We start from the raw sequence: 21,855 nt of genomic DNA on the forward strand, positions 1-21,855 counted from the left end.
ATCTAGGTCTATGTTTCGTCGCTGGGCTGTTGTTCTGTAGTAAAGTGTGTATAAGCTGCAGGAGTATCTAGGTCTATGTTTCGTCGCTGGGCTGTTACTCCTGTGAGCCGAGTCAACGAGCCCGGTATATGATTCGTCTCTGTGCGGGTGATTGTAGGTTGAGAAATCGATGGGTAGACGCCGGGAGGGGCTCGTCGAGAATAAGTTAGAAATTGACGGGTAGACGCCGGGAGGGGCTCGTCAAGAATAAGTTAGAAATCGTTAGATTTCTAACCGAGAGAAAAACGGCGAGAAAAAGTTAGATATTGTTAAGTGTGGTTAGTGTGTACGTGAGTGAATTTTGTTAACTAGTTTTAAGTCAACCCTTGTTAAGTTTGTTAATTTTTTATTGTTAATAAATATCTTTCGATCTTGTTAATTAATTATTTATTATTCAACAGCACCTTCCTCCACTCTCTCTACCCTAAGATTAAGTTTTCTCAGCTCTGGACCGGTTCCAGGAACCGTGATTAAAAATCCTAGTGGCGCCCTGATAATTGTATTGTTGTTAGTTTTGTTTATTTATTTATAAAATTGATTAGGGGCCAACCTGAGCAGGTAATACTGTTACAAGGTAAAAAAATCCACTAAGCTCAAAAAAATTTTTTTGAATTTAATTGAATAATTTTCTATTTTTCGAATTTCTGATAAAGAATCGATATGAAAAAAAAATTTCGAAAAAAAAAATTTGATGAAAAAAATCATGGGCGTACTTAAATGAAAGGTCTCGCTGAGCTTAATATCAGGATGAGCTTATATCTTGAAAAATGTCAGTAACTAAGAAATGACGTTTTATTTTGTCTACTGATGATATTTTTAACGATTCACGCTCATCCTGAACTTACCCCTGTTTAAAATTTCCAATAGGATCCCATCAAAATCGACAAAAGCCACTTAGAAACCCATAAATTTTATTGGTTTCTAAGTAGCTTTTGTCGCTTTTGATGGGATCTTATTGGAGTTTTTCAACAGGGACACTTATCGAGACCTTGCATTTGAAAACCTACACGAATTTTAGGTAGATTTCATAAAATCTATCTATTGCATTGGCCCTTGTGTCAAAATTCACATAGAATTTCGTTACTATATCAATTATTTAGTCGAGTAAGGCTCAAAAATGACGTTGGTTTGGAAGTTTATTTATGTATATATATATATTTATTAGTGCTGTACAATTTGGCCGACTTAACTGGCCAGAAAATTTAACCAGGTTAATTAGTTCATCGGCCAGCTGGTTAATCCAAATTAACCGGTCAAACCAATTTAACCGATTAACTAGTTAACCGGTTAACTAGTTAACCGGTTAAATTGTTAATCGGTTAAATTGTAAATTTACATTTTCCATTATATAAATAATAAATTATTATTAAATCTAATATTTTTAACATATTTACACTAATATTTATTGATTTTATGTTTTAATTTAAGATACTTATTTGTTATGGATATCCGAACAAAAACAGTTTCACTGTAAAAAATAGCGCCAAGTCCACGTTCATAAAACTCGTCTCAATAACGTCTGCACTTTACAAAAAAAAAATAAGACTTGTTTCAATAATTTTCATTCTCTACAAAAAAAAGTTAAATACAAAAAAATACCAAGAAACCGTCATAATGTTAAAAAAATTGAAGAAAAATTTGTTGAAAATTTAAAAATTAAGAAAAATTTTTTTATCGTACTTGGCGCGCGTCATTGAGTACCCCAAATTTTTTCGGAAGAATTTTAACCCGAGAAAAAACGATTTCGCTTGAATTTATGTAATGTAATTATGTACAGTTCTATATATATCTTATCAGCTCTAATTATATGATATATGATTTTATACATTGTTATATTTATAGATTCACATTGGTGGAGTATACTCAATTAATTAAAAACACTGCTTACTGGATTAATATCAGTTTCAGTGATAAAATCCGTTTCTAGAATTTTTTTCAGATTTTTAGTGAAAATAACTGTCAATATGGTAGTGTGGTGAAGATATCTGAAATTACGTAAAATTTTTGTATTTAATTTTTTCAGTTCTGTCATTAAGCTTTAATAAAGAAACTTGATATTGCTTCGTTTAATTGTTAAATTGTAATTAACACATTTTAGTTGGCAATCACACCGCGTTTTCTCAATTTAGTCGGTCATTTGTATCATTTTTTAGTCAACTCAATTTTCGCAGTGACTCTACTACAGAGTCACCGTATGCAGACGTATTCACTTGTAAGTAGATTGTATAACCGAACAAGAGAGGGCGTTTTATTTAAATCATCAACGATGTGCGGAGAACTTAGAAATTTCAAATAACATACATATGCTATGTTGATTGTACCTAACTTTTGTTAAACGTATTATGAAATAATATTTTATTAATTACATTTATGCATCTTATAGGCTGACTTACTTATAAATCTTCAAACATTAAAAGGATGTTCATTTATCCTGAAAAAATTTGGGGTACTCAATGACGCGCGCCAAGTACGATAAAAAAATTTTTTCTTAATTTTTAAATTTTCAACAAATTTTTCTTCAATTTTTTTAACATTATGACGGTTTCTTGGTATTTTTTTGTATTTAACTTTTTTTTGTAGAGAATGAAAATTATTGAAACAAGTCTTATTTTTTTTTTGTAAAGTGCAGACGTTATTGAGACGAGTTTTATGAACGTGGACTTGGCGCTATTTTTTACAGTGAAACTGTTTTTGTTCGGATTTCATATCTTTTTGTTAAGTGCACTTTTTTGCTCACCTCTTATTACATTCTTAATTTTAAAATTGAACTCTTCCCGCGCAAAATTAGAAACATGTGAATAAACTAATTCATGCAGGTAAAGCTATTGTCATATAAAAGGTTATTTTTTCGTTAATTTTGAAAATCAAATCCTAAGAAAAAAATTGAAATTTTGTTTCTTTCATATTAGCTAGTAGCATTAAAAACTTAAAGTTAGCGATCCGTGTAAACTCCTCGGTTTATATCAATTAACGAGCTTATTAATAGGGACTTTACATTTTTCATGTATTTATAGTTAAAGTTTAACATTTTTTGAATTAAAAAGTTCATAATCCAGATTTTATACTCTAATACACATTAATTTAACAATAACAATAATTATGTTGGTAATAGTAAATAATGATAATGATAATGATACTTTTAACATCAATTTTTCATTACCAATATAATTAATTTCATTCTTATAATTATTATCATTGTTATTGTTATTATGACATCGTTGTCAATAAAGGACACAATGCATCATACGCATAATTACGATACCTATGGCCTAAAGATTTCAATCATTTAAAACCCACCCGATTGTATAACAATGCCACCTATAGGCAAAGACCACGAAATCATAGAATGTGTACACTGTCCAATGTCATTCGCCAGATCTTAAACTGCTGGATTGCCGGAAGATAGTAAATCTCAAACAATATTTAGTCTGCTATGTATTTAGTCTCGTTGATAAATCAAGTTTTATAAAGATGATGTGTTTAAAAAAATATGCATACAAAGTTGTTCGATAGTTTGTTCTAGAAATTTTTACTCATAAAATATTTTCACATTTTTAATTAAAAGTTCGAACTTTTCCCGCGCAAAATTAAAAATTCATAAATAAATAAATTCATGCAGGCAACGCTATCGTCATATCAAAGGCTGTGTGTTTATTAATTTTAAAAATTAATTTAATCATAACACTAATTATTTTAGTTATAACAATGATATAATCTATTATTACCAATATTATGAATTTCATTCTTATAATTATTATTATCATTGTTATTGTTATTATGACATTGTTGTCAATAAAGGACACAATGCATCATACGCATAATTACGATATCTATGGCCTAAAGATTACAATCATTTAAAACCCACCCGATTGAATAACAATGCCACCTATAGGCAAAGACCACAAAATCATAGAAAGTGTACACTGTCCAATGTCATTCGCCAGATCTTGAACTGCTGGCTTGCCGGAAGATAGTAAATCTCAAACAATATTTAGTCTGCTATGTATTTAGTCTCGTTGATAAATCAAGTTTTATAAGGATGATATGTTTAAAAAATACGCATACAAAGTTGTTTGATAGTTTGTTCTAGAAATTGTTTACTCATAAAATATTTTTACATTTTTAATTTAAAGTTCGTACTCTTCCCGCGCAAAATTAAAAATTCATAAATAAATAAATTCATGCAGGCAACGCTATCGTCATATAAAAAGCTGTGTGTTCGTTAATTTTGAAAATCAATTCCTAATAAAATAATTAAAATTTTGATTTTTTCATTGTTCTAGGAGGTTTAAAAACTTAACGTGACTGATGCGTGTAAACTTCTCGGTTTCAATCGATCAATTATCTTATCAATGGGGATTTTACATTTTTATATACATATAGTAAAAATTTAACATCTTTTTGAATTAAAAAAGTTATTAATTGAGATTTAATACTCTAATACATATTAATTTTTTAATAATAACATTAATTATTTTCATAATAACAATGATAATGATAAATATTAGTGTCACTATTATTTTTAACATCGAACAAAATCGAACGACTCATTCAAAAGTGACAGTTGTTTAACAAATACGCTTGGAGCTCCAAGTGCTCAAAATGTGAAAAATTGTGCTTTAAGCTTGAAATGCTCAAATATTAATCGAAAGACATATTTTGAAGTACTTGAAATGCGAACTCAGCAGGATTGTTCTGCACGGTCAACCGATTTCCAGATTTTTTGATTATGTAGAAATAATTTTTTTATGACGTTTAAATAAACTTTATTTAACTAGACAATGCGTTATAATTAAACTTTTAATGTATTAAATACTTTTTTTCTATTATTAGTGTCGGTTTTTCTACAAACGTAGGATAACGCGATAGGTGAAATATTTAGAAAGATTTTTATCTTGTTCCGTCGAAAAAGTATAACTTCTAACGTGCGTACATAAGTACACACACACTTTTTTTTTTTTTAGTATTATAATTTTTTCAATTTTTATTTCTTTGTTTGTTTTCATTAAAATTTTTTCATTAAAATATCGTTGTGAGCGAGCTATAAAGCGAAATAAGCTATTTGAAAGCAGACCTGGGATTTCTATGCTCAAAATTTTTTCAACGTTACAAAAATGAGTCTATTTTTTATTTTTTAATTACCGTCATTAAATGTTGTTAATATGTTATTTTTTTTTATTTAGTCTTATAATTTTTTCAATTTTTGTTTGTTGTTTGTTTTCATTTAAGTTTTGTTTTTTATTTTTTTTTATTTAAAAATAATTTTTTTCCATTTACAATAAGTTATTGGTAGTAGTTATTTTATTTAATTTTTCGGAAAGTTTAAGATAGGGTGATATATTTTTAGTATTAAGATGCGATGTATACCTCAAGTTTCAATTTACTTCTTTTGTAAGAAAAATACGTAAGCATTTTTAGAATTTGCAGGCCATCTTACTGATTGTACAGTCTCATCATCAATTTGGATCCAATTTAAATTATGTTTAATCATCGCAACATGATGAATTTCAGAATTACCATCTTTTGAAGAGTTAAATATACCACTTACAACAGAATAGTTTGTATTACATAATGTTATTTTTGCTTTCGGTACCGATTTTATGAACCCTTTTTCCTATTTATTAATTTATTTTTTCCTTTGATAGACACATGTAATTTCACAACTAATATCTGTTGCAAGGAATTTAATGAAGTTTTTGTTAGCGTTTCTTTGACTTCTTTACAATTTTCACATAATTTTAAATTAGTAAACCAATATCCAAATGATGAATCAATTAATTCTTGAAGTTCAAATGTTTTTTTTTCGTCATATATTGAAACATGTAATACATTTTCTAGTATACTGTAAGAATTGGAATAATTGCACGTTTTGCATCGATCATTAATGTCTAATTTAAATTGTACTAAATTTCTAATATCACAATTATCATCACAAATTTTAAGAAATACTGATACAGGATCGTTATTTGTCATACAATAAGGCTGCTCTATTAATGACTCTTTAATGTCACTGGACTTTAAAAGTAATTCGCGATTATTATATTTGCTATATAAATTACTAAGTTTATTGTTGACAGATTGATTTTTCAGGCTATGATTGATTAATAATTTTCGAATTATTGTATTGTTAAATATACATTGAATAATTGAATCAAGACCATCGGAAACGTTATCACAGTTTTCAATACCTCGAAATTCTAATAAATTAAGAGAAGCTTTTTTCGCATTTTTGGGTTCAATTTGAATAGAATGTTCTTCAACTGCCCAAATCATATCCCATACTTTTTGCCAACGTGTATCAGGAATTGGTATGGTAGGTAAATCAGACCTATAAATTTTTCTTAAACGATTATATTCTTTAATTGCTGAAGAGCTTGCTTTAACGGAATGAGGATCAAAATTGATTAAATGTAATCCACGTAACTCTGTTACACGAGATAGGGCTACATAAATTTGACCAACATTAAAAATAGTGTTCCCTGCTTCAATGATAGCATTTTTTAAACTTAAACCTTGACTTTTATGAATAGTTACTGCATAACTCAAGCATAACGGAAATTGTTCTCTTACAACAAAAGCTCTTTCGAATAATTGAAATTTTACTTTAATTTTCTCAATAGCGTATTCAGTATCTGCACCAAAGTCTATATTAATAGCTTGTATTTCACTCCCATCAATCGACTTGGAGATTGATTTAACTGTTCCAATAGCACCATTTACTAGACCAAGAGTAACATCAATATTTCGACGTAACATAACTTTTGCACCAATTTTTATTGTTATAGTTTTAGCAAGTCCAGCTGATTGACTAGCATTGTCTTCTATTTTATTTAAAGTGTCGGATACTTTTTTATCAATGATTTATTACAATCTAAGTGGTCACGAGCCGTCAGTATAATTTCTTCAGAAGAAATTTTACTCGTCATAACTGAATTTATTAAATCACATTGTTTACAAGTAGGTACTAAACAGACTGAATCCGACGGCAATTTATCAATGTAATTACATATTTCATGTAATTTCTCATTATACGAAAGAGACGGATCTATAGTAATTTTTCTCTGCTCCAATAATTTGATGTCGTCATTAGTCATAGAAGCAACTCGCACTCGAGAAAGCAGCTGACCATAAATATTATCAGTTTTTGTCTCATATTAATTCGAAGTTCTTCATAAGAGAATAAGTCGGTCCATAAATTAACACTACACATTGACCCAATATACTTTTCAGCATCTTCAGATGATAATGTGACATAACTTGGATTTTCATGTACAGGAGGGAGTTGAAGTAAATCTCCGAAAACAACAACATGTCTACCTCCGAACCAATCATCGACATCAAAAATTTCTACTAGTCTTAAATGTATATATATCAAAGTAATATTTGAGACCATTGATATCTCATCAATGATAAAACAGCGTTGTGTTTTGTAACTGATCACGTAATGCTTTTAATACATTGTCAGATAATTGCGTGTAAGATGGTGTAAAACCATGTTCAACAGGCAATTGAAATACTCGATGTATAGTCAATCCATTAATATTGAAAGCAGCAATACCAGTAGGGGCTGTTACAACTGTTTCTCGATTCAATTCCTCTCTAATCCAACGTTTTATTACATTAATTAGAAAACTTTTTCCTGTACCACCTTCTCCGCTTACATACAATCTTAATTTTGTATTATCGGATGATACATTATTTTTAATTTTTTCAAAAACTTTCATTTGATCAGCGTTCATATTATTAATCATATCAGCTAGAGTACAATTATTATTATCATGCTTTTGTGCAGCATCATTAATTTCTTTAGCAATTATATGTACTTCTGCAGCATCACAATTTGATGACTTTTTCTGTGAATCATCATTATTATCATCGTCATTATTACATTTATTTTCAATCAATTTTTTATGTATTCTAATCCTTTTTCAAATTCTTCATTGTATTCATGATAATCATTAGCTTGTTGAAGCATATACTGCTGATGAGTAAATGACTCTGTGTAAGTTCCAAATCCATTTTTAAGCTCATCTGTATTACGCCATGGTTGGAATAATAATAACAATGAGTAGAAATAATCCTCTGGACGATTTGCAATATTATATCTAAAATGATTAATTAAGTAACCTCGCAACCGTTTTTTCAAAAATAAACCTGGACGTATTTCATAATACTCATTAAGATTATTTTTGGTTCTGTCTTAGTTGTATCGTACCATTTAGCAAAATTATACAAGCATAAATTTTCTAAATCTTTAGGACGATTAGGATAATAATCATCAATTAATGAAGGACAAAATATGTCAGTTGATTGAGGATCATTACGTTCTAATTCTTCTATTTCTGCTTTGGTTTTTAACTTTCTATTTCTTATCATTCGGACATCTAACCATTTCATAATAGTTTCTGAATCTGTACCATGTAGAGATATACCCAATAAAGTATCAGCAGCTTCTAGAGCTCCGACTTCTCTGTGAGTCAAACTACGAAACGCAATCTTCCACAAAAGCTGAGGTAAAGTTTTAGTTGAGTTGATTTCGTTAATTGTTTCTGATGATTTAGTTATTTCTCTTTTCGTAGCATATTTTGTGACATATTGTGTTAGTATCGTAGATTTTTCTCCGATAAATTGAATATCCATATTTCCTTCCCAGACAGATAAAACTGATGGATTGTAATCATTAATATTAACTTCGTTTTCATTGCGAGGAAGATCATACAGTCGGCTTTTACTTTTTAAGTTTCTACGCCCGGCTATTGAAGTAGCAGTATCACGAAGTACAAAGTTTTCAGAAACAGGCCGCGGAAATCCGAATCGACAAGCTTTACTCACTTTACCGGACTTTGGTTTTTTTGTTCGTAAGCAGTAACTATTGTGATTGTGTTGTTGATGTGTAGTTACACGTCTGTAAAGTGTTGGTGATATTTTTTTATCTGGTAACTTACAAGTTACGTATTTCATGATAAATTCAACAACTTCTTCATTGGTGTTAATACCCATTATTGGAGCACCTTCTATCCAAAGTATTAAATGAAAATGTTGAATTCCTCTACCTTGATATTCTCGGCGCCAAAAGTAATGGCTAAGTGGACCGAGAGGTTGGCTATCTGATTTAATGAATTCAAGAACAGCTTGAAATTTATTATCAATAAATCTTGAAACTGATACTGGGTCAGCTGCAATTACTTCACTTGCAGATAGTTTATCAAAGTGTGGAGTATTAATTTCCTTTATATACTCAATTAAATCATCCCAAAGCCATTCAGCAGGACTGACAGTAAAAACCATGTTGCAGGACCGTAATGACGTGTCATACATGCCAAATTATTTCTAGGCTTACTCCAAAATTGTTCTGAATTTCGAAGTCGAGCAAACAGAGTTGTTAAATTTGCTTCTAACTGACCATCTTTGAGATGTTTCAAATAACTTTCGACTGTGTATCTTTCACGAACATTTGTAACATTCAGTGTATGATAAACACCTGTACTAAGCTGACGAATGTTAGCGTCATTTAATAAAAAGAACAAATATTGCTGGTTCAGGCGAAAACGTGGATCGGCGGATTTTAACCGTGCTTTAATATACTCGAAAGCAGTAAGAGGTACATTTCTTTCTTCACATTGGCCATTTTTACCATAAGGATATAAATCTGGAAAACATTGTAAGTCTAATGTTTTCAATCGATTGTCTAATGCTTTTTCATTAATTTTTAACATTTGATACATATTTGTTGAAGTATCGTTCTTTCTTTTATCGTGAAGAGGATATATAGTGTATTGTGCGTATTGAGAACTATCTGGATTTAATACTTGAGTGATCATAGCTTGATGTTGTGGTGTTTTACTTTTACTTTCTTGAATATCAATTTTGTCAGTAGTTTCTTTGTCTTTTGGTGACAATGATATTTTACTGTAAGTATGATCACCAGAATTTATACTTCTGTCTCTGACAGATGACATTTTACTATAGCTGTGGTCTTTAGTAATACTATGATTCTCTCCGCTCAATCCTTTATATTCTCTATTTTCTGACTTATTGCTTAACTCTTCAATGTTTTCGTTATCAAGAATCTCTTGTTTACTGACGATATTATTTTTTTCTTGTTCCATACTGATAGGAGTATTATCATTATTGTCATTATTTTTTCACCGTTTATTGTATTTTCATAATTTTCATCATCTTTCGTTTCAATTTGGAATGAAATATTTTTGAATCTAACCATTCACGTAAATTTTGAGGACATTGTGGTAATTTAATTTCAGAGTAAAGAGTATTATTACTCTTTAACCATGTTAATACTCTAAATACATTTTCTAAGCTAACCATTTTCTCCCATATAACATTTGACTTTGTAGGTATACTACGCATTACAATGTACAACTCATGATGTTTATTCAAAGGATCAGTTGTAGAACATATTTTTTTGAGTGTTTCTTCTATTGGTAAGGGAAGATGAAATGTTTGACCTTTGAGTTTTTGTATTCGCATAGTATGAGGTAGATTTTTTTAGCAACGGTTCCTAATCTTTGAACTACTTGAAATGCTTTTGCTCGCTGTATAAGTACTTTTTCATACTCATTTAATGCAAAAATTTCATTTGGAATTTTTCCAATATACATGTTGTTCAGTAAGCAAGTTGGAGGCATAGTTCCAGAGCGAATTTTTCGTAAACAATAGTTACAAATAAAATCGCTGTTCATAGTTTTATCTTGCTCATTAATAAAGTTAATTAAATTATTCCATATTTCATTTGAAATAGGCTGACGCAATTTACTTAATTCAGTAACATCTTTTCTGAAAACTAACTTTTGACAGGATATGCATTTAAAACGTGGTAAATCCAATGACCGTTTTGTAAAGGCCAGGAATGCTGCTTGGTTCTCAGTCTGTATTTTATCTTCATCTAAACATAACCCTCCTTCTTTTTCATCTAATATTTTTCCTTCTTCTTTCATTTTATTAGTAACATTTATTAAAAATTCTAAATCGCCAGATTCTAATGCCTTATCTAGATGATTTAAATCATTTAAATTTCTTTTAATTTTGTATATAAGTTGTTTAATATATCGAACAGAAGGAAAATGAGGTGATAATAACTCAATGCATAATAACTCTGAATTGCATGAATCAAAAGATCTGAGACAAAAATTGTAGTGACCTAATTTATCCACGACATTATCAACTGAATGATATATAAACAATTGATCCAAAAATGCTTGAAAATTATTCAAATTCCGTGTTCTTAATTTTTCAAGAAAGTTTTTATACCGCACATACATTTCCGTCTCCATAGTTACTCGACAGTAATTATTGCAAAGCCACTTTTTTTTGCATTTTTATCTTTTAATAAAGGTAGTATATTTGTAGATTGACCTAATTTATTTATAGAAATAATTTGATCTTCAATTGTTGCAAATGAATATGACGTTTCGTAAAAATAAGGTTCTGTAGTTGAGTGATGGAGAGGTGGACCACACATAGCCTTATATTCATCTATGGTCATTTCTAAGGAATCAATAGGTAGGTGTGAAAGATGGATTTCGGCTTTATTCTTCAAAATATGCAAAGTATCTGTTAAAAATTTCATATATATTTTTCTTTGACACATACACCATTTGATGATTCTTTGCGCTTCTAAATGTTTCTCCACAAGATTTTTTCCATCAATAACTGCAACTAATTTATTAATATAATATTCAGAAGATTTTATTTTAATAAAATTTTTCTTGAATTTTCTCGACAATATTTAGCTACAATTTTTTTAGCTATTAATATTTTTTGTTTTTGAATTTTCTTATCAGTTGGTATTACAATTTTCTTACTATCAATAGATTTTGAGTTCGAATCTAAATGATTCTTGACATCAATTTTGGAGTCCTGTTTAGGTATTAAATTTTCGACAATACCACCATTTTCGATATTAATTTTCTCTTCAGACAAATCTCTTGAGTTTTCTGAAGAATTATCATTAGGCAATGACGGTGAATCAATTATCATTTCAGACTGCTTTATCAATAATTCTTTTTGATGAAATTCTGTATCATTGTTTTTTTGTTATGCAATAATTTATTTGTGCGACTAACTCGTTGATTGTAATTTTTATGATTCGTTTTCATTATTTCTTTTAAAGATGGTAAATTTAAGGTAATATTGCGATCAGTAGTCGGAAAGTGACTAATTGTATTTGTCTGAAATATTTTAGCCAAGTGAGAACGCATGAGACTCTGTTCGTAGACAATGCATTCAGGTTTTTGATTATATAATAAAGATATTGCAAACGCAATGGCAAATACCCCACAATCAGTGCTATTACGTTGGTGTTGAACTTTCATGAAAATTAATGATTTTTTATTGATATTGAATTGAGGATACAAATGTCTCAAAAATAAGGTTTGATCTTCATTCAATGTAAATTTATTCAAAGAATCATAAATGTATATTTTTTTAGTATTATAATATGTGCATATCCAGTGTTTATCAGTACTGTATAATATTTGAATATGGTTTTTTAACAGTGGTACAGGCTCAATATTTTCAGGTCTTGCTAAATATAATGTATCACGATGATCGTAGTAATTCGAACAATTAGCTAGAATTAATTTAAATTGATACATATGTTCATCCTGCAGTTGATCTCCATATGCAACCATATTTAGATACTTGTCATTCAATACTGGTAAAGAAGACGTGTAATTGGTATTTCTACGTTTTTAGTTGGCAATTCTTCATTTAAAATTGATTTAATCTTTCTTCGCCGTTCATTTGTTGGTAAATCTCTTTTTTTGTAATTGTACTACTTTTTATTTCTATATTTTGCTGAATGAAGGATTTTTTATTAATATTAACTGTAGATAATTCATAATCATTGACCAGCATTGTGTCGTTTTTTCTTTTTCTTATGTTAATTGACGAGTAATTACTTTCTGTACCATTGAAATTTTTCGGCTCTTGATTTACTTTTGTAATCGTTTTCTTATCAATATTCAAAACTGGAAAGACTTTGCAATAGTTATTGATGTTCATACTTTTTCTTTCATTGCATTGAAAATAGGTTTCCTTAAATTTTTTTCAGAATTAATTTTTGGAAAACTAGATATGTTATTAGTTTGATATATCTTAATTAAATGATGGCGCATTTGATTATGATCATATAAAAATGAAGATCTTATTGGCCACTCTCCTAAAGCCAAAGAAGTTGCAAATGCTATTGCATAAACTCCACAGTCGTAATTATTTGGTTGCCCTTGAACATCAGGGAATTCAACCGTATTTGCGTTAAATTCAAAACTGGGATATAATTTTTCTAAAAATATCTGATGACTTTTGTGAAGTTGCTTTTTATTTGCTGAATCGAAAATATAAATTTTTTTGTATCATAAAAACTACAAACCCAATGATCAGTACTGTATTTATCATTTTCGTTGAAAGCATACTCTGTGTCACGGCTGTGTAGAATTTGAATATGTAATCGATTGACGTCTAATTTTTCGATTAAATCAGGATATTGCACATACAAAGAAGGTTGATAAGAATAATTAAATTGCGTGTGGAGAAGAAAGGCAAATCGATCGATATGCTGATCTTCTAATATTTGATTACGAGAAATAATAGAATAGTCCGATTCTGTGAGAGGAATCATTTTTTGATTTAATAAGGTAATAACAAAAATTGGTTAAGTAAAAATAAAAGATAAGGATAAAAATAAAATTTTCAACTATAAATCCCAAATTTTATTATTAATCAAATTTTTACAATTAATATTAATAATAATAATAAAAGCTTATAAAGTTATTTTAAGGTATAATAAATAACTCAATTACACCGTCAATTTTATTTACTTGAACAAAATTTATATTTAAGTATGAAAAAGTACGTCACAATAAATTTATTTCTTTAATTGGTCGCACAAGAAAACTCTTTATTAGATTATTCAATCGCAAAACAGACCGTTTTTGAATTTAATTGATCAATCACACAGCAAACCGTTTTTAAATTAAGTTAACCAGTCGCACAGCAGACCGTTTTTTTATTTAGCCAGTCGCACAGCAGACCGTTTTTTTTTTTAACCAGTCGCACAGCAGACCGTTTTTTTATTTAGCCAGTCGCACAGCAGACCGTTTTTTTTTATTTAGCCAGTCGCACAGCAGACCGTTTTTTTATTTAGCCAGTCGCACAGCAGACCGTTTTTTTATTTAGCCAGTCGCACAGCAGACCGTTTTTTTTTTTTTATTTAGCCAGTCGCACAGCAGACCGTTTTTTTATTTAGCCAGTCGCACAGCAGACCGTTTTTTTTATTTAGCCAGTCGCACAGCAGACCGTTTTTTTATTTAGCCAGTCGCACAGCAGACCGTTTTTTCAATATTGTTTAAAAAGAAAATTTCTAATTACTTCTCAACTAAACTAAGGACAGAAAAATTTAAGCTTAAAAAAGAGAAATTTTTTAGAACCGGAAATTATTTTAGTTCAAACTTTATGTAAGGAGTAATTAGAAAATTTCAATTTATGAACGCTGAATAGATACAATTCACCGTTAGTTAATGAAAAAATTTGACAATGAAAACAACAGAAATAATAATATTTTGATAAATAATTATTATTACGTAAATAATAACGATTTATCAATATATATTATCAAGTTATATTGTTATAATTCTCAAATTCCACTAATAAACTTACTTAAAAAGTTTTAAGTTAATGAATACAAGACAAAATTTACAATCAAATTAATGCGTACAATTGTAAACATAACAGTAAACATAACCATAAGAGTCATAAACCGACATTAGAAAGCAACATTAAGCAGTGTGGTCAGATCGTGCGATTTTTTTACCCCACTTTGTACCGCTTTTAGTATAGTCAGATGAGTGTCCTACAAAGTGGGGGTAAGAAAAGAGCACGATGATCTGGCCACACTGACCTTAAGTTTAATTATGAATAAATATTTGTCCAGATAGGTGGCGCACTATAGCCCGAAGTATAATTGTTAGGTTGGGTGTGTTTCGGAGATAGAAGTTCTCACTTAATAATTAAGTAAAGACGATGAGCGTATTCAGTCGAACCAAGTTCACTGGACACTTTACGGATCGGCGACAATGTGCCCTCTTTGAACTGGGTAATTTAACCTTTTCAATTTTTCATTACCAGACAGGTGAACTAAACCAGTGCAGTATAAAGAAAGTCAATAAAAATTTTCAGCTGACAATTACGAAGGTACATTCAACAGATGGCCACAAAATTTTTATCAAAAATCAATTGCATTCAATCTTGAGCATTTGACTGCCATCTATTAAATGAATACTTCATAATTGTCAGGTGAAATCTGTAAATTAATTCTTCTTAATACGGTACTGGTTTAGTTCACCAATCTAACGACTAATCTGATGTGATAAAACTACCGTTATTAGAGCGGACACATTGTTGCTGACCACATTTTACGGATACTAAGGAATCTTTTTCTGTCGCCATTTTGCAAAAGATATCCTTTACCGCATAAATTTAAACATCAGATCAGAAATAAATACAGTAAAAACAAACTGCGCTTAGTCTTGAGATTTAATCCATTTTTCCAGAAAAAGCGCGTTTTTGAATGCTGTAACTTATTCTGTTGCGGCTTCATTTAAAGATGATAGTAAAGTTTCGAACTGAATAGACACTAAAAGCGTGTTTTGAGAAATGCTCACAACACTCAAAATCGTCAAAATAAATAAATAAAATCTTAATATATATGTTGATAACGATAAAGTGCCACCTAGATGTAGCTACAAATATCAAATTGAAATAATGACTGGAATTGTGTATAAATTTATATTTGACTCAATAAAAAATTCAAATTTCTGGCGATTTAGATTGTTAACGATACAGTGTCACCTAACTGCATCTATAAGTATCTAGTTGAAATGATGATTGAAACATCGGATAAACATATACTTGACACAATGAAGAACTTAAATTGGATGTGGCTAAAGGCACAGTAAGTGAACGATACGGCACTGTATGTCTACGCAGCGCCACGAAATACCGGGAAATTCGTATTTTATTTAAAAAATACCACACGTATAAGGAGCCGTATCGTTCATTTGCGGTGCCTGTAGCCACATCCTTAGAAATTTAAAGTCCGGGTAAAATAAATTAAAAAACAAATTTGATTAATTATATATTATATATTATGTTATAATAATAATAATAATAATAATAATAATAATAATGCAAATGATAGTTATATTAATAATAATAATAATCATAATGATAATGATAATAATAATGATAATAATAATAATAATAATAGTTGTAGTAGTAGTAGTAGTGATGATTAAATTTATTATATAATTATCATCAATAATAATTATATTTATAATAGTATATTACACTCCTTGGTGAGGAAAATAAGAAAAGCCTTAGAACACATGTGTTGTTGGCCGAGGCGGAGCACAGATCAACAAATATGTGATCTGAAGTTTTCTTTTTTACTTCTTAAGGGCTGTATACTATTTTTTCGCCCTCCTGGCGGAAAGTGGCAACTTTCATCCCACTGCGGTAAAAAAAGTTGCCACTTTCCGCCTTCGTTGGACAAAAAAATAGTATACAGCCCTTAGGAAGTAAAAAGAAAACCTCAGATCACATGTTTGTTGACCTCGGCTTCGCCTCGACCAACAATTACATGTGATCTGAGACATTTCTTACTTTACTTCCCTCGGTGTGTAATATACTATTTTTGCCCTCCGGGCGGAAAGTGGCAACTTTCGTCTCGCTGCGCTAAACAAAGTTGCCGCTTTCCGCCTTCGTCGGACAAAAAAATAGTATACACCCCTTAGGAAGTAAAAAAGAAAACCTCAGATCACATGTTTGTTGACCTCAGCTTCGCCTCGGCTAACAATTACATGGGATCTGAGGCTTTTCTTATTTTCCTTCCCAAGGGGTGTAATATACTAAATTTTGTCCGACAAAGGCAGAAAGCGGCAACTTTGTTTAGCGCAACGGGATGAAAGTTACCACTTTTCGCCCGGAGGGCAAAAATATAAATATTATTAATAATTATTATATTAATAAATATAATTATTTTTAATAATAATAATTAATGATAGGACGGTTTCCCCGCCCCTGGGGTATGGTCGACCCTGACCACGCCCTTGTCCTCGCCGATTTGCCCAGCCACGCCTTTTCCTGCCTCCCCCATGCTTTAACTCTCGCTGTTTTCCAGCTGAAAGATGGCGGGCTGTAAAGATAGAAATTAATTATTATTTATGTTTGAATTGGAAAATTTAATTTAATAATGTTTAATGTGAATTCTTAATAAAAAAACATACGAGTAGTTTGGGGCGGCTGTTGTGGCATTTCCGGCAACAGTGACAGCTGCTGTTGTTGTTGCTGCGGTTGTTGTTGTTGCTGCTGTTGTTGTTGTTGCTGCTGTTGTTGTTGTTGCGGCTGCTGCTGTTGTTGCGGCTGCTGTTGTTGTTGCGGCTGCTGTTGTTGTTGCGGCTGCTGTTGTTGTTGCGGCTGCTGTTGTTGTTGCGGCTGCTGTTGTTGCTGCGACTGCTGTTGTTGTTGCGGCTGCTGTTGTTGTTGCGGCTGCTGTTGTTGTTGCGGCTGCTGTTGTTGTTGCTGCTGCTGTTGTTGTTGCTGTTGTTGTTGTTGCTGCTGTTGTTGTTGTTGCGGCTGATTTTGTTGCTGCGGCTGGTGTACTTCAGCTGGTGGTGGCGGCGGTGGTAGCCGAATCAGCTGCATTTCGGACAGTGGCTGCTGATTGATATTATTTATTCGTTCAACAGATGAATGTTGACCGTTCATCTGTTGGACCAATAAATAATAATGATCAGCAGCACGCTGCGCTGCTTCTCGCGCCGCCTCGAGATTTCGATTGAATTCTTCTGAAATAAATAAATTTAATTAAATTAATATGTGTTTTTCATCATTTTACTTTTTTTTATTTTTTTTTTTTTGCTTATTTACCTCTGTCACTGGCCATTGTGTTGGATATTAAGCTGTAATAGAAGGAAAATCACACATTATTATTCTATTTATAACGCGAATGAAATTTGAGAAACTCAATAATTTTACGTAAACATAATAATTGAAAATAAAAACCTAACCGTAATGTAAAGTAATCGAAAACAAACAGGAATAAGTTCCACTATTAAAATTTAATTATTTGATATTATTTGATATATGGAACTAATTTATCTATTTTTTTTTTATTACTATATTGTTAGTAAAAATATTTAAATTATATTATTAAGATTAATTACGTAAATAAAAAGTACTTACATGTGACCGCAATCCGCCAATATATTAAATGAAAAGAAATAATAATAATAACAATGGCGTCACTGAGAAAAAAATGTCATAATCATAATCTGTTAACCGCGGCACCTGTTGTCATTATTATGTCATTATTAAAAAAAGTGACTGACAGTTAATCATTTCACATTGGATGACGTCATTATGCACTAAATCTTTCGGGGGCTGAGTTTGGTTTTTAAGTAATAATACAGCAGAGAGCTCTTTAAGTTAGTAGAAATGAATACATTTTTAAACTCTTTTTTGTTAAATCATTTGTTCTGCATTTGTTCGTGATAGACCCGGCAAATTTATCGTTTGTTCGTTGTTTGTTCTTAAAAAAATAGTTTTAAAATTTTAAACAGACATAGCTCTTAATATAATTATATCTACGGGATTTTTTTTTCAATCTTTAATGAATATTCTTTGTTCAATTACGAGAAAACGTTTTTTTGATCGAATTTTCTTTTATAATTTTTTGAATTTCTTTTTTACTATAACTGCACACACATATGTAATTTTCAAAAAGGTTCTTACTGCGCATGCGCGATATTTTTATTCATTGCGCGGTCTATTTAAACCTTACTCTATATTATATAATAGTAATAACAATAATAATATTTATTATTATTATTATTATTATTATTATTATTATTATTGCATGCCTCGAGCGCGAAGTGCGCAGGTATGCTCTACTCTCGCCTGAAAATCATGTTTTTGATTAAAACGTGATTTTCATAATTCAAACAAAAAAATTGAGCATAAAAAACACTGTGATAAATAATAATAACTACAGAACGATAATTATATTGCGATTACGATTATTATAAAACAAAACCATTTACAATTGCAAGCCTGATTGAGTGTTAGCAGCGCTCGTTATCTCTCCGTAGTCACTTATCGAAAAACCCGCAACATTTTGGTCGATTATTTTGTTGCGGCTTTATGCAGAACTGCGTGTTTTTTATTTTGTCTTAAATAAAAATAAATAAATGATAATTCATATGATTTTATAAAAATTATTTTAATTATTATTTTACTCAAGAAATACACAGTAAAATATTTTGCGTCATTGCGTCAAAAATTTTGTGTTAAACATTTATTTCTTATTTTGCCAGAAGTCATTTTACCAGCGGTCATTTTGTATCGCTGGGTTTCAGTAAGCGGTTTTTCAATTATCTTAATTCAGGCTAGATATAGAGACAATTTGACACTTTGTATACAAAGTGTTCGGCTAAGAAGTGTTTCTTGGCACCCTATTCACATTTCATTTGATGCTGGAGTAAACTTAAAAAATAAGATTAAAAAAATATCCTATATACTAAAATTAATGGTAGAATGAAGTTAGCTTAGTATCGAAAACATGGACCCTGATTTCTTATTGGTTAGGATTAAAGCGCGCGCGTACGCGCGCAATTTGAATTCCTAGTATAAGTTTATTCTTTAATGACGAAATAGCCATCGGCATATTTTTATTATTTTCTTATCTATGAGCAATTAGTAATAAAAACTATCATATTTTATTATTTAGTGTGTAACAGTCATTAACGACTGCAACTGTGCAGTAAGACGATATTTAAATGTAGAAGTACTGCGACGCTAATTAGTGGACATAAAGAAAGACATTTATATATATAGTGATTTATAAGTCGAGTATTTCATCTACTGTCGAAATTTCTATAAGCTGTCGTGTTATTACTTTTTCTATGGCGGTTGGGTTTGGCATCGGAAAAAGTTCAATATCAAAAATCTTGGCCGCTATAGTTTCTGCTAATTAATTTATTTAATTAAGAATATATTTTTTCCCATCTGGGCGTACGCGATTACCGCGTTATTTGAATTGAGAATACACGATAAATGATGACAATTAAGTTAACCAACAGCTGAAAGATTTCATAATTTTTTCTACTAAAAAAATTACCATAAAAAAATTATACCCGTAAAAATTTGAAAACGTACACGTGCTATTTTTTAAAATTATTTTTAGTACTAACAACATGATTACAAATAAAATCAAAAAATTAAAAATGTTGGATAACTTTTGTGTCATCGACATATGATAAAGTTTTCGAATAAATGTTACTTACAGTGTTTTATTTTAATTAAAATTTTAAATAAAAAATACAAAAAGTCACATCATATTTTATTATTTATATAATTATTTACCGAAAATGGTGTGGATTTAATTGCTATAAGTTTCGTACTAAATTATTTTTATAAACTTATTTCGATATTTGCATAAAAATTAAATTATGCAACCACTATTTTTCTGGCTAAATATTATAACGGATCAATAAAAGATTAAATAAAAAATTAGAATTGCAGTGAAAATAAAAACGAAATTATAATAATTCATAAACGCAGAAACATAACATGTACGGCCCTGGTTTAAACCAATGTAGCGGCTGTCGAGTAAATGATTTGACAACGTAAGTAGTGACATCTGAAAGCGACTAAAAATATCACACTGATTTTTAAGTGTAGTCCAAAAATATGAAACATTGGGAATTAGGTTTCTAGTTAAGAAGTATTTCTATGCAGATATTTTTGAATAAAAAAATTAAATTTAAACAGTTATATTCAACGTTGTCTGAACCGAAATAATTCTGATTTATAAAATAAAATCATTTTTTCATAACAAAATTTTCCCTAGCACTTTTGCTATTAAAAATAAAAAGTTGAATTTAAGTTTTTAAATTTTATATTTTTGTAATAAAAAGATAATTTCTTATTTTTGATTTTTTATTTCTGTGATAAGAAGAATACTTACCATCCATAATAAAATATAAACTTATTTCACGAAATGATATCAGTATGTAATGAAGAATAGTTTATATTGATGAACTAAATTATCAATTAGAAGCTTCCCATTTCAGATAAATTTTAGAAGACAATTAAGGGTCTTTAAAATGTTTTGTAATTAAGAAAATTGTAAATTTGATTTTAATAATTCAATTCTTAATAATTTCATAACAATCTTGATAAGAATAAAGATAAATATTATGATTGCTGAAATTTTTGTCATCAATTAAATATTTACCATTATTATTATTTTCAGTATTATCTTTAATATTATTATTATATGGCTCCGTACACAAGCGAAGTTTTTGAGTAAAATTTGAATTTCCCGGTAATTTCTATTGCTCCGTACACGTAAGTAACCGTTTCGTTCATTTGCCGTACTTTTAGGCACATCCAATATGAATTTATTAATTTAATTTATACTTGCTCGCTGAAAGTTTAAAGTGAATCAAAGCAATTAAATAAAAAGGTAATTGTAAGCGAATCACCTTAGTTCATTAAAACATAACATATGAGTGTGAATCCCTTCGAGATTGGAGTTTACATGAAGCTACAGTATATGTAAAAAGAATTCCAGTGCACCCTGGCGAGTGTAGATGCAAGCTCCGGAATATCTTTTTTTAACTATAGTGGTCCTATCTATCGGAGGATTACTATGCATTCTCGAATTATTTAATCTGTGGCAGATCACTTTGCCCATCAAAAAAAGTCAGGATCGAAATTTTTGCGTTGCTATAGTTT

The sequence above is a fragment of the Cotesia typhae genome, unplaced genomic scaffold, assembly GCF_013202065.1.
Source record: "Cotesia typhae breed Kobodo isofemale line unplaced genomic scaffold, CoteBio_Ctyphae contig_48, whole genome shotgun sequence".
Lineage (NCBI taxonomy): Eukaryota > Metazoa > Arthropoda > Insecta > Hymenoptera > Braconidae > Cotesia > Cotesia typhae.